This window comes from Pipistrellus kuhlii, unplaced genomic scaffold, assembly GCF_014108245.1.
Source record: "Pipistrellus kuhlii isolate mPipKuh1 unplaced genomic scaffold, mPipKuh1.p scaffold_m20_p_6, whole genome shotgun sequence".
Classification (NCBI taxonomy): domain Eukaryota; kingdom Metazoa; phylum Chordata; class Mammalia; order Chiroptera; family Vespertilionidae; genus Pipistrellus; species Pipistrellus kuhlii.
Genome location: NW_023425562.1, coordinates 12,804,016 through 12,817,877, shown reverse-complemented (window position 1 = coordinate 12,817,877; position 13,862 = coordinate 12,804,016). Strand labels below are relative to the sequence as shown.

The 13,862-nt window shown below is 39.6% G+C and overlaps 1 protein-coding gene and 1 pseudogene across 3 annotated transcripts in view; both read left to right on the top strand.

Moving 5' to 3' along the window:
• Positions 1 to 13,862, top strand: part of SYT4 (synaptotagmin 4) — a 234,883-nt gene that overhangs the window by 79,401 nt on the left and 141,620 nt on the right. The gene's annotated exons all lie outside the window — the stretch shown is intronic.
• On the top strand, positions 12,931 to 13,861 carry LOC118707789 (annotated as a pseudogene).

Sequence of the window (13,862 nt, the reverse complement as noted above, 5' to 3'; positions counted from 1 at the left end):
TAAATGGAGCCTTTAGGGTGGTTGTTAATTCAGTCTGGCTGGGATCCTTTGAAGAACCCAGGAAGTGTTTGGACGCAGAAAGAAACACCAGGGATACATATGCACAGAGAAAGACCATGTGAAGACACAGCAAGAAGGCAGTCATCCACAAGCCAAAGAAAGAGGTCTCAGAAGAAACCAAACCCACTGACGCCTGGATCTTAGACTTCTAGCCTCCAGAATTCTGAGAAAATAAATTTATAACTTGGTCTGCCATATTTTGTTATGGCAGCTCAAGCAGAATAATATAGAGGCTTACATAAAATAAGCTTGGAACAGTAAACTGTGACCATTCCACAGAATTCTTTAAAACTGAGATAGAAATGATAAATTTGAGTTGGTATTCAATAAAACACTATCATGGGTGGTGAGCTTGAGACAGGAACACTTTTGCCAGCTCCCAACCAGCAGCTTAAATCTTTGAAAGTAAAGAGACAGCATACTAGCTGGCTTAGCTCAATAGAAAAACTAGAAAGAGAATGACCTGCGAATGAAGGGTACGTGCCCTACGTTACAGGCTCCATCCTTGGCCCTGTCGGAGCATGCAGGAGACAACCAATCAATGTTTCTCTGTCTCTTCTCCTTTCCTTTCACTCTCTCTAAAAATCCTTGGGTGAGGATTAAAAAAGAAGAAGAAGACGAAGACGAAGACGAAGACGAAGACGAAGACGAAGACGAAGACGAAGAAGAAGAAGAAGAAGAAGAAGAAGAAGAAGAAGAAGAAGAAAAAGCAGCAGCAGCAGCAGCAGCAGCAAAGTTGGCAATAATTTTTAACACCACCTATATAGAAAAAAATGGAATTAGCATGGCCGGGTATAGTAGAAGGCACACTAGAAGCTACAAGGTCACTTTCAAGTGTGCTCTCCAGCTCAGCTCCTCGATGACTTTTTATAAGTTTCTTGTCCTCATTGAGCTGCTGTTTCATTGTCTGCCACACAGAAATGTTAATGCTGGTTATTCTCTTCTCAATAGATAAATAAGAAAATGATTGGAGTCAAATAAGAAAATGATTCATATCCATAATAAGTCGTACCTGAAACTAAACACATAATTCAGCTATAGCTGCACTACTGTTAAACACTTTTGAAAAAAACTTCATCCAGTTACTGTATTTCCTATTAATCCACAATACTGTGTTATTCACTAGTAGGTGCTCCATATATAATAATTGGTTTTTAGTTTGGCTTAGATTCAAATTTTAGGCAGCCATTTCCTGCCATTGGTTCCCTTGTGTTTTCCAGTGAACTCGAAGTTAAGCTAAAATATGTTTGCTAGCACAGAAATCATACCCCACACATGAAAAGTAGAAAGCATTGAGTCTTATCACTTTACTTTGATGGTTAATGAAACAATAAGGCCATTTGGTAGGCATAAGTGAAGTTCTAGTAATAACTTAGAATATGTTTTTTTGTATGTCATTTAGAGGGATGAAAACATTTTTATGAGACGCGACACAAAACTATGTTGACTTAATGCACAGCTGTGAGAAATCAAGTGCTGTCTTCTGTATGTGTGTGTATTTTATGCTCTTTTAGTGGTGATAATGAGATGCTCACAGGAAAAAAAAGGGGGGTGGGGAAAGATCCTAATTCTAAAGAACATACGTCCCCCACGCATTGTTCTCAGCTTCTCAGAGATACCCTGGCTTAACTTCATTGTATGTGAAACTGTCAATCAAAGTAGGTGTTCTTGGTGTTGATATGCCACTCGGGATGGACACTGTGCAAGTGAAACTGCCACTCAGAATGGCTGCCTGGCAAATGGAGCTGTCAGTCATTTTGAACAGTTCAGTCTGTTGTATTGTCAAGGAGATGGGCTGATGGGCACTGGAAGCTGCCTTATCAGATTTAATAGAGCTTAAGGTTGTGAATAACTCTTTTGCAGTTCCACAATCAATGAAGAAATATATTTCAAAGCTTATAATGATCAATGAGTAAAATAGAAGGGGGTAATGAAAATAATATACATAGGGTACAAAATGCTAATGAAAGTGGATAAAGAACTAGGTTGGCTGCCTACTTAACTTATCATCACTAGCTAAAAACAATGGGGTATAGTCTGATATAAGCACCACATGCATCCATTCATTCATTCACTCCCATAAATCTTTATGATATTGCCTATACTGGGGACCAGTCAGTATCTTTTGAAATAAGACATTACATTCAGAAAAAAGCCTCCAATTCTCAACAGGCTCTGAGTAAAATGGGCTACCCATGCTCTAATTTTGCCTGCCCTCTACCATTCTGGGGGCAATTACACTTAATGAAATCACTTTGCTCTTTACCTGATATGTTGCTAGTGATATTTTCTTCTTAATCATTAACTTAGTGTCTGTAACTCACAAAAAGCTACTTTAGTTTTAAAGTATTATAGTAAAGATAGTGAATCTGGGGGTGTTATTTGCATTCCCTTCTACAAGATGTCAAGTATAAATAATTTAAGCTGACACAGTTAATATATCACTTTCCAGCCACACCTACTAGCAAGCAATTAGATATTAGTCTGTCGTTTCATCTAATTCACTTTGTTTATCCTGTAGCTGCATTTAGTTCCCAGTGAAATTCAGCTTCTGGATGTCATAAAATGCCAACACAGGGTAGCCCTTGTTAAATAATGTTAGGTGATGGAATCTTAGAACATGCAATAGGAGAGGTCTCTGTAATACAAAACAGTTAGAAACAATCTTGCTAACAAACCTAATCCCAGGATTTGGAATGATAGGGCAAGTTCCCAGGCTCCTGTGGACTCAGGGTGACAGCCCAGTTCTATGTTGCCCTACACTGAAATATTGAACCCCTGCCTTCATTATTTTTAGTCTGTGGCACAATTAATTTCTGGCAATCAAGTTTTCTATTGCACCAATGAAACTGAGACTCTAATACGATTCTGACCTAATCCTTCTCAGTGTCCCTGTCCCAGAATTAGCAACTCTGCCACCCAAGCCTCACCAGGACACCTGATTGCTGCCTCTCCTGATCACGACTTTTACTCACTATCTCTACTTTTCTCAGAATATTGGAACACCTTGGGTACTTGGCAGGATGCTAATCTATGGCATCTCCAAAATCCTTTTTTTGGTCCCAATCTTTCTCTGCCTGGTACTTTCTCAAATGATGCCGTGGCTCTTAGGTTCCACTAAGCTATGGCATCAACTAAGTAAATAAACATAACTGCACCAATAGTTTTCCTTTTAGATGACAGAAACCATGAAAAGTATGGCATGTTTATTAATAGAATTAATAGTACTTTCTATTACTTTTGCTTTGTAGTTATTTCTCTTAGCTATGCCTTGGCTCCTTAAATAATTTTAAACTTTATGATATCAGGTATGGTTAACAAAGTCAGAATCTTTTTTATTGGGAGGGAAGAGGCCTGTGTTCTTCTGATGGACTGCCACTAACTCTTGGCTGAATTTATGAGAAGTTAGCATTAGATTATTTTTGAGGTTCCTTCCAGCTCTGGAAGTTTTCTTCTTATATCAGTGAACAGAAATGTGAGAAGTAAGAGAACTCTTTCTTGTTTCTCTCTAGGAAATGGGAAATTAAGGAGTATGAATGAAGAGCAACAAATCCCCTGTCTAGGCTGAGGCTAGTGTTGCTCAGTGGTGAGGTTCAAATGGGAAACAACATGTCATTGTGGAAGGATGTGTTGTGGGAGAATAAATCATATATAATCTCAATAGATTAGGATATGCCACTTTTATTGTGTTGGAGAAACAGTTTTAACAAGTTTTTTACTGTGTTTTCCTTGACAGACACCAGGTGGCATAAGGATTTTATTTTCTTAGATGGAGACAAGCCTACACGTTAGCAACAACATGAGGTAGCACACCTCTTTCAGGCTCACATAAGTAGTAAGGCTTTGTTTAAAGAATTATGTAGACTTTTGTATTGCTCTATTTAGCATTGAAAATGAACTACTGTACATGGTACAGAATATTTATAATGAAAAACCACCAATGAGGACCATTAATATACAAATACAGAAAAGACATTAGACAATGAAAGAAATAGAATATTTTAGTGGAAGAGAGACAGAAGGAAGATGAGCAAAAGCAAAAGAAGTCAGATGTTTTACCAGAGCAGAAATGTTACAAGTAGATCTGGATAAAAGTTTTTAGAATTGGGAAAGTTTTAGAGATGAATTACTCTAACTCTATTCAGGTGGGAAGACGAATCACCCAAATTTAATGTACAATGCTCAAGCATGTGTAAATAACAGTAGGAATAAAGGTCTTTATACATCCAGCCATGCAAATATACCCAACAAGGTTCATCACTATAATGGTCAATCTGTTTTTATTGACACTTTGAGAGACCAGCTAAAGGACAATACATTACTTCTGAGCAGTCAGTCATATCCATGTTTAAGTTAATAAATTAAGGAAGGTTGATTTGGTAACGGAGCTAGCAATTTCAGCCATGCATTATCTCAGAGGTTCTTCTATAATTCGTCTACTAAAGGCAACTTTAGTTTATAAGGTAAGCATAATTTTAACTTAATAACTGGAATGTCTTTATGGCAGAGGTTTTCTCCTTTCTGTTTTTTCCCCTTTTCTATTCATCTAATGTTATGTCTTTGTTTTTTGGTGTAACTGAAAACAGCATTTCAAGCCAACAAAAATCCCTTTGGTCTATGATAGGTGGGGTGACCATAGAATTTGAGACTCAAACAGATACATTTAAAATTAGCCTTATTAATATTTAATTAACAGGATAAACTGTACTTATTTAATTTGAAAAATTTAGTAAGTTTTGACATAGCTGGATACCCATGAAACCATCACCACAATCAAGTTAGTGGACATATTACTCACAAACATTTCATTATGCACCTTGTAATTCTTAGCTCCTGCCTTTCTTTTCCTCCAACTACACCAGGCATCCACTAATCTGTTTCTGTCCCTATAAATTAGTTTGTATTATCTAGAGTTTTAGATAAGTGGAATAATAAAATATATTTCTTCTTTTGTTTGATTTCTTTGACTCAGCATAATTATTGAGAGTCATCCAAGTTGTGTTTATTAGTAGTTAGCTACTTTTTTATTATTGACCAGTACTCCATTGTCAGGCTCAGCCAGACTTATTTATCCTCCTGTTTATGTGCATTTGTGTTGTTCCCCGTTTTTAGCTGTTACATGTAACTCCCCCTTCCTTTAAAAAAATTATCTTTATTGTTGATAAATGTCCCCTTTTTACCCCCATTGACTCCCTCCACCCCTCTCCTGGCTCCCTCCCTGGGCCTTCAGGACACTATTGTTTGTGTCCATGGGTGATGCAAACCCTATATAATCCTATTCAATAAAACCCTAATGCTGTGATACACACTGACCACCAGGGGGCAGATGCTCAACACAGGAGCTACCCCTTGATGGTCAGTGGGCTCCCACAGTGGGAGTGCCACTCAGCCAGAAGCTGGGCTGACAGCTGGCAAGCACAGTGGTGGTGGTGGGAGCCTCTTCTGCCTCAGCTGCAGGTGGGTGGTAAGGAGCCAGGGATCCTAGAATGCAAGAGGGATTTCCAACTGCTGACTAAGGTTCACTTCCCAGGGAGTGGGCCTATGCAGGCAGGCAGACATCCCCTGAGAGGGCACAGGCCTGGCTGTGGAACCCCTCCAGTGCATGAAGTTTTATGCATTGGGCCTTTAGTATGCATAGAAGTTATTTGTTTAACCTCTTTCTGCTCCATTTCCCTCTGAGATTGGTCAGTCTGTTCCATGTTTGCATGTCTCTGGATCTATTTTGTTTGCCAGTTTATTTTATTCATTAGATTATACATATAAGTGAGATTATGTGATACATGTCTTTCACTGACTTCTCTTTTCTACTTAATATCAGTTTTCAGTAAGCCCAAGCTTTTACAAAATTTGAAAATTCTGTTTTCATCTTAGCCAATATCTTTGAAGAAAGAAAATACTAAGAATGTAACCCAGGTTTCTCCATCTCAGCAGTATTGACTTTTGGGGCTGGATAACTTCTTGTTGGGTGGGGCCATCCTGTGCAATGCATGATTTAGCGGCATCCCTGGACTCTCTCCACCAGATGCCCATAGAAGCCCCTCACAAGTGTGACAACCACAGATGTCTGCAGACATTACAAAGTACCAAATGTTCTCTTGAAGTGAAATTTACCCAATTCGAGAATTTCCTAACTACATAATAGCTTAAATGAAGAGATGAAAAAAGATGGGCTAAAGAAAGAGATAGATTCAAATTAAAGAAATTGTTAAGCCCCAATCATCTGAAGAATATTTGTAATATACTAGATTAAGCATCCTATATTATTTCATCTTAAACTCAGATAAAACTTATGATGGAAAATATTGATTTCCCCTTATCTTAGAGTTAAGAAAAATGATATTGGATTATTTAGGGTCCAGTCAGGAGTAGTTATAAATCTCACTAGTTGCTTGAACAGAGAGATTTAAAAAAAAAAAAAAAAAATATATATATATATATATATATATATATATATACACACACACACACACACACACACACACACACACATTGTTGATTTCAGAGAGGAAAGCAGAGAGTGGGGGATAGAAATATCAATGATGAGAGAGAATCATTGATTAGTTGCCACCTGCATGCCCCCTGCTAGAATGGAGCCTGCAACCAGGGCATGTGTCCTGACCAGAAAATGAACTGTGATCTCCTGATTCATAAGTTGACACTTAACAACTGAGCAACACTGGCCAGGCTGAACAGAAATATTTTTAAGTTAAACCCATCTCAACTAAGTATTAAGTTATTAACAAGTCAACTGAAACCTTGGTAAAAGAACTGTAAGATGTGGCAGTTGCAAACTGGCTCTGTGATGTGTATGTGGGAGTAACCCTGCTTTTTAGTATTTGCTGATATCAGTAGTATGCTTACAGTTACATAGCTAATGTCAAACTACCAGTGTGCTGCCCCTGAATGCAAAGTAAGGGTGAGAAGAGCACAAGGAGTTACTGAAGCTGGCATGAGGAACCCCAGTGCACCACAGAGCTGAGGTGTCACTGAGGCAGCAGCTGCAAGAAGCAGTTACCCTGCCCAGGACTACAGACAAGAGATGAGATTGGAATTATGAAAACTCAGAAGCTTACAGGATGACCCCAAGGAGTTGAAAACCTGACCTCTGAGGAAGAGATGCTGCTTGACCAGTGCTTAGGTCTGTGGACTTGGAGGAAGGACCCTGTGGGAGTAGGACCCACATCTCTGAGAGGGGAGGCCCATGCCAATCTGTTAGCTGGTATCTCTAAAGCTCTACAAACATTGGAACAACCACACAGTGGGTTTGGCAGCTGCCACCGGAAGGAGTGCCTGCTGCTGGAGTGAAGAAGTGTTGCTATGGTGATACTAACAGCCCCTTCTGCCTCCTCCCACTAAGCAAGCTCCTTGCAGTGTGCAGTCCAACAGGGAACCACTGGCAAAGCAGAAATGTGGTGGGTAGAGTCCCAATCCCAGTATCACAAAGCAGAACATAGTAGGGTGGGTTTGGAACTAAAAGAGCAGGGCACCGATTCCTACTGAGATACAGGGTCTCTTATGTGATTGTTAATAAATATCAAATGCTTAAGGATAGCTAATACCATATTGATTTTCACTCAAGTTAATATGACTCTGTGCAATGAATGGATTATCACTCCAATCATTATCAGTAAGTATCAGTAATTTTTTTTTTCTTTTACCTAATGAGGTTTTTCTTTAACTTGTGTATCAATTGATCTATGGTGATGACAGTTTTTAAAACTTCTAACATGATCTTTGATTCTTCTTAGAAGCAAATGCACCAAAAATGAATGCAAATAATATCTTAATTGATGAAAATAGGTTGAGTTTAAATTCTAAAAAACATTCTTATTATGTCTTTATTATATTCACAAAACTGACTAAAGGCTCAGTAGAAAATAAAAAAATCTCATGTTATATGAGCATTTCAAAATTCTGAACACAATTTTAAGACTTACCTTCAGTATCTAGAAGATACTTAAAGAAATGTTGTATTAGAATGGCTGAATAGAACTGAAATATGGATAACTCCAAACACCCCCTTCCATCATTAATCACCAATCAAGTGGAGTTGGGAAAGATATAAAATGCTTAGTTCAGGGCCACAACACATACACACAGACACACACACACACACACACACACACACACACACACACAGTACAGAGAAACTGTATAGAGAGAAAATACAGAACTTAGAGGCCAGTAATTGTAAGATACTCTATTAATAACCTTATCACAAAAGGGTGCCACTTAAATTATGACACCCCTGTACTTGTAAAAACATCACAATTTCAGAAGAGTTAAAATATGAAAAAAATAGCTTTGGAATATATAAAATATGGTAGAAATAAAGGATACAATAAATTAGGCACATGGGTTACTGATGACATATTAAGTTACAGGGATTCTGCTCTAATGAGAAGAACACTATTAAATACCTTAGTACAATCCTTCAGATATAGGAATCCTTTGTCCTTTCATCTCTACCGAACAACAAAATGAAAGGGTAATTTTTTTTGCTGGTATGTAGAATTATTATTGAAATAAAGGAAAGTTTTATTTTAATAATAAATTGCATTAGTCTGTGTCCTTCAAGAAACAGACATCACAACGGGAGTGGAAATGGAGACAGAGCAGGGGGAAAGGGACAGCCTTCAGACTGTGATGCAGGCATGGCGCCTAAGGAGGAGAGATGGAAGGGAGAAGGATTGGGTTAGGAAGTCTCTGACTACAGCACTGTTTCAAGAAAGGTTTGGCAAGGCTAATGGGAAGCCCCAAGTCCATGTGTAAGTCATCTTGTTGAATTGTTTCCAGCCCCCCACAATGGTCAGTTGCTGCCTGGGAGCTGTCACAAGAAGCATGACCTTGTTGAAGGGTGGTGCGTCCAGAGAGATAGCAGCTGAAGTTGTCAATTACATTCCCCGCAACAGGAGAGCTAAGCAGAGCATTTTCATGTTTGCAATTTAAGGCCAACAAGCACTGGAGGAAGACTGAACATTTTTCTCAATGATATGTGAAATCTAATATTTTTGTATGAAATTCATTCTGGAGATGGGATAAGCCATTTAAAACTTTCTCAGAGCTGCACAAATCTATATTGTGATCTGCAAGAATCACAGCTGGAAATAAAAGACATTTTAATTGCAGGAATGTTACTGAGCATGTACCAGATGATGTTGCAAAAGTCGTATTTGGAAGTCTACAGATGATGCTGAATTAAGTGGAATGGTAATAATGAGCACAGTGTATTCATATACGAAATGACTCCAGCCATTTAATTACGGTGCTGGGCTAACATGATAAATATACCTGGACACAAATCAATGGTAAATGATTCCCAGAACAAAGTATTCAAGAAAGCTATGTTTACTAAATAGAATCGTGTTTGCAATATGCATCCAGAAATAATTCTGACATTAGAGCCCAGAGTTGAGGCAGCAGAATTCTAATTATGTATTGAAAAAGGCTCTGGTAGATGAATTGAGCTACTTTCTGGTTACAAATGTGCTATTTTGGCAGGTTCTATGAGGCTCAGAAATACTATTAGTGCACAAATTGGCTCAGTATGTCTTAGGGTCGAAGAATAAATACTTTTTCTATCCCTATACTGAAATCTAAACACAAACCTAACATCTGCATTCATGCAGGTAGAAATCCCAGCAGGTAAGCCATGCATCCCTCTTTCTCAGGCTCTTTCCCAAAGAAAAGTATGGATGTTACCAGGGGGAAAAGTCACAAATACACTGAGGACACTCCACAATGTCCGTGACATTCCCAATGAGCTTAATCAGAGACAACTTCACTCTTGTCATCGCTATTCCTAAAGTGCAGGCAGTGGGTGGAAATTCATGGATATTTTATTTTTGAAACAATTAAAATATATTTGTAGCAGAAAGCTGAGAAGTGTATATATCTAACGCTTACTAATATATTAACTGAATAAAAATTACTTTATTAAAATACCTCTTTTTATGGTAATAGATATAAAGAACCTATATAACTAAAGAATGCAGTAAGAAGTCAATATAGAGTGCATTTATTTTACTTTGAACTACAAGACATCTCATCAAACACAATGAAAAACAGTACCTGTCTGTTTTGGGCTCCAACCCACATCCTTTATTCAGGATTGTAGATTTTAGGAAGCCGACTCTATCCCAAACCCAATAATAGAACATGTGAGCAGTGCCTATGAACCAGTTAGCTCATTCCACCCCCTAACACTGGATGGTTTGAGGATGGGCACAGCTTCTACTAGGCCAATCGGAACATCTGTGTCTCAATGAGAATACTTCAGTTTGAGCCTTTGAAGGGGTGAATTTACTCTCTGCTGCTGAATATAAACTTTAGTGGCTGTGCGAACTGGACCAGTTCCCATCATGTTGCTACAAGGTGGGACCTGAGATGGAAGCCAGCCCAGTAGCAGGTAGAGCACTGAAATTATCATCGAACCCCCCCAGCCCAGCAGTACTGCCGCTAGTTCTCTCCCTGGCCATTTTAGTAATGTGAGATAATAAATTCTCTCTGTATTAAGACAGTTTGAATCAGATCTTTCAAATTACCTGACAGTGGGTAGGATATGGAGAGGGTGGGATAAAGGACATTAAAATGACAAAGTCATGGGAAATAAACCTAAAATTTACTTCCTGTTAAATATCCCATCATCCTTCTTTAATAAGTAAAATAACTGAATGAGCTAGAAATGCTTTTAGGGCTCCATTTTAGAACATAAAAATGGGAAGATGGGTGTCACAGAGAGCAGGAAGAAGAGAGAGTATTTCACAGTGGAACCAGTGGTTAACAGTTTCAACTGCTCCCAGAAGGCCATATAATATTTAGACTAACTAATGCCCATGTGATTCAGTTTTATGGGGATCATTTATGTATGTATTAAGAGCTGTGTCAATGAGTATAACAAACATCACAAAGTGTTATCTTAAATATAAGGCCAGAATCTCAGTATTAGCGCACCCTGTCTTATTTTTTTTTTTAACCTAACAATGAGCACACCCCAAAGCATTCATTGCAAACCCTAAGAAACCTATTCCATGAGGTGTAAATTGAAATGTAAATAATGATGTTTCCGTTTTGAAATGATCCTTGAGTGTAAATGAGACCTGAACAGATGCTGTTTCTAAACGCAGGGCGTGATCTGATAATATTGTCATTGCCTAGCGGGAACTTTGTTCTGAGTAAACATTCATAGCATTTGCACCTAAAAATAAAGCAGGGTGTGGTGCCCCTAAAATGGGGCAACCAAATTAAGCAGGTGTCCACCAACACTTGGATCTAGTCTACTGAGTTCTCTGATTCAGAGGAAAACTTAGCCAGACCTGTTTGGGTAGTACCTCCTAAGGAAACAGGAGCTGGAGAATTGGGTTTGGGCTGCCTAGTTAAGTTGCTTCTTAAGTCCATTTGCAGTTAGAGGCAGGTGGTCTGGAGACCTTATCCTCACCCACTTTCTCAGCCAGCAAGTCCCTAAAAGCAGTTCCTTAAAAAGAATGTGGTATTTAGCAAAATAGAGATGAGATCATTATTTGGTGAGACAAAATTTATTTGACTGTGAGTCCTTGTGAAAGTGAGAAATGAAGCAGGCCAAACCTGTAATGTTCGCTGTCAGGTGCATCTGCACCCACACAATCTGTTCCCAGAGACATCTGCAGGCACAGAGCAAGTGTTGCTTTTCAGACCAAGTTTCTGTCTTCAGTTTAGGGAACAGCTGCTTCTATTTGGGAAAAGGCAAGAAGAGTATACATTTCAAAACATGTGCCACAAACCCCTTCCAAACAATTCCAACAGTGGCAGACACTGATCACTTTTTTTTCTTCCATCCCCACAGATTCCCTGTAAAATGGCTCACTCATCTATCTAATAATAGGGTAATAGGCAAATTAGTCAGGACAACATAACCACCTACCAGGAGGCTGTGTTCACAGCAGGTGTGGGCGGGGGCTTGTAACATCAGGGACAGGGGCAGGGAAAGTGGGCCAGTGGAGGGCAGCTTATACTCTCCACATGGCGGTGGCACCTGTGAGCATTCCCAATGGCCACTGCCACTTGCCCAGGGCCGGCCTAGGGCTCCTACAATCCACCAATGGCTGCTGCTGCTATGAGGGACCGAGGCTCAGGCAATGAGGGCTGTGCGAGGCTCAGGCAAGTCACAGTGGCTGCAAAGGCCAAGGCTCAGGCAGCCTCATAGCCCGCAGTGGCAGCAGCAGAGATATGATGGGGCATCACCTTCCCCTGATTGTAGGGTTGCCTCCCGCAGAGGGAGGCCAGAGGCAGCAGCAGTAAGGGGGGTGATGGGGATGGTGCCTTCCCCTGATTGGCCAGTTGCCTCCTGCAGAGGGAGGCCAGACTGCAGCATAACTGTCAGTAGGACATCCCCTGAGTGCTGCACATGGACTGTGAAAAGGGGCAGGCTGGGCTGAAGGACCCTTGCTCCCCATGTACGAATTTTGTGCACAAGGCCTCTAGTTTAAAAATAAAACACACACACACACACACACACACACACAAAAAAAAAAACACACACACACAAATATACACTGATAACCTATTGTTTGTTAAGATAGGTACTGAGATGTAAAGGGAAGATATGTATTAACCTTTACCTCAAGAAGTATACATTGTGTAGGACCAGGCACACAAGTATATTACAATTTGAAAATGATCATTGATATAACAGAAGTATAATACAATGAACATGAGAATGCAAACTCCTGAGTAGAGTGGGAGGAGGCTGACTTTAGAGTGTAGAACATATATATGGACCTGAACTTAAAGGACAAGTATGTTTGAATAAAGAGGACCAAGGATGGCCTATGGGTAGAGGGAACTGATGAAAAAAAGAGTTGGAAAGATGAGAAGAGATCGCTCATTTAAAAAACAATTATCTGGCCCTGGTGCAATTCCATCCTGCGGGTCTGTAAGACGTTTATCTCCAACTGCCTTCTCTCTCACCTAAGTACCTGCTACCATCCCATGGAATATTTTATGGACATGGACAGGAGCCCTCTGAGGCCCCAGAACTACTTTTTCGATTGTTCACTACAGGTCGACAAAGATTGTCACTTTACAATGGATAATGATGAAAAGGAGCACCAGTTATCTTTATGAACAGTCAGTCTAGGCGCTGGAGCAAAGGATGAACTGCACATTGTCGAAGCAGAGGCAATGGATTTGAAGGCAGTCCAACTAAAGTAACACTAGCAACTTTGAAAATATCTGCATAGCTAACGGTTTCCCTTGGTGGCTTTGAAATAACACCACTTGTGGTCTTATGGTTGAAGTGGTTCAGGGACTGTGCATATTAGTGGACAGCACTTAGAGGCTGTGGAGGAAGATGCAGAGTCAGAAGATGATGAGGAGGAGGATGTGAAATCCCTAAGTATGTTTGGAAAGCGGCTGCCCCTGGAGGTGGTAGCAAGTTTCCACAGAAAAAAGTAAAACTTGCTGCTGATGCTGATGAGGAGGAGGAGGAGGAAGCAGAAGAAAAAGCTCTAGTAATCCATACCAGATACTCCAGCCAAAAATGCACAAAAATCAAATCAGAATGGAAAAGACTCAAAACCATCATCACCAAGCTCAAAAGGTCAAGAATCCTTCAAAAACGGGGAAAAAACTCCTAAAACACCGAAAGGACTTGGTTCTATAGAAGACATTAAAGCAAAAATGCATGTAAGTATAGAAAAAGGTGGCTCTCTTCCCAAAGTGGAAGCCAAGTTCATTAATTATGGGAAGAATTGTTTCTGGATGACTGATGTGGAGGTTATTCAAGATCCCTGGCAGTGGAGGAAGTCTCTTTAAGAAAATAGTTT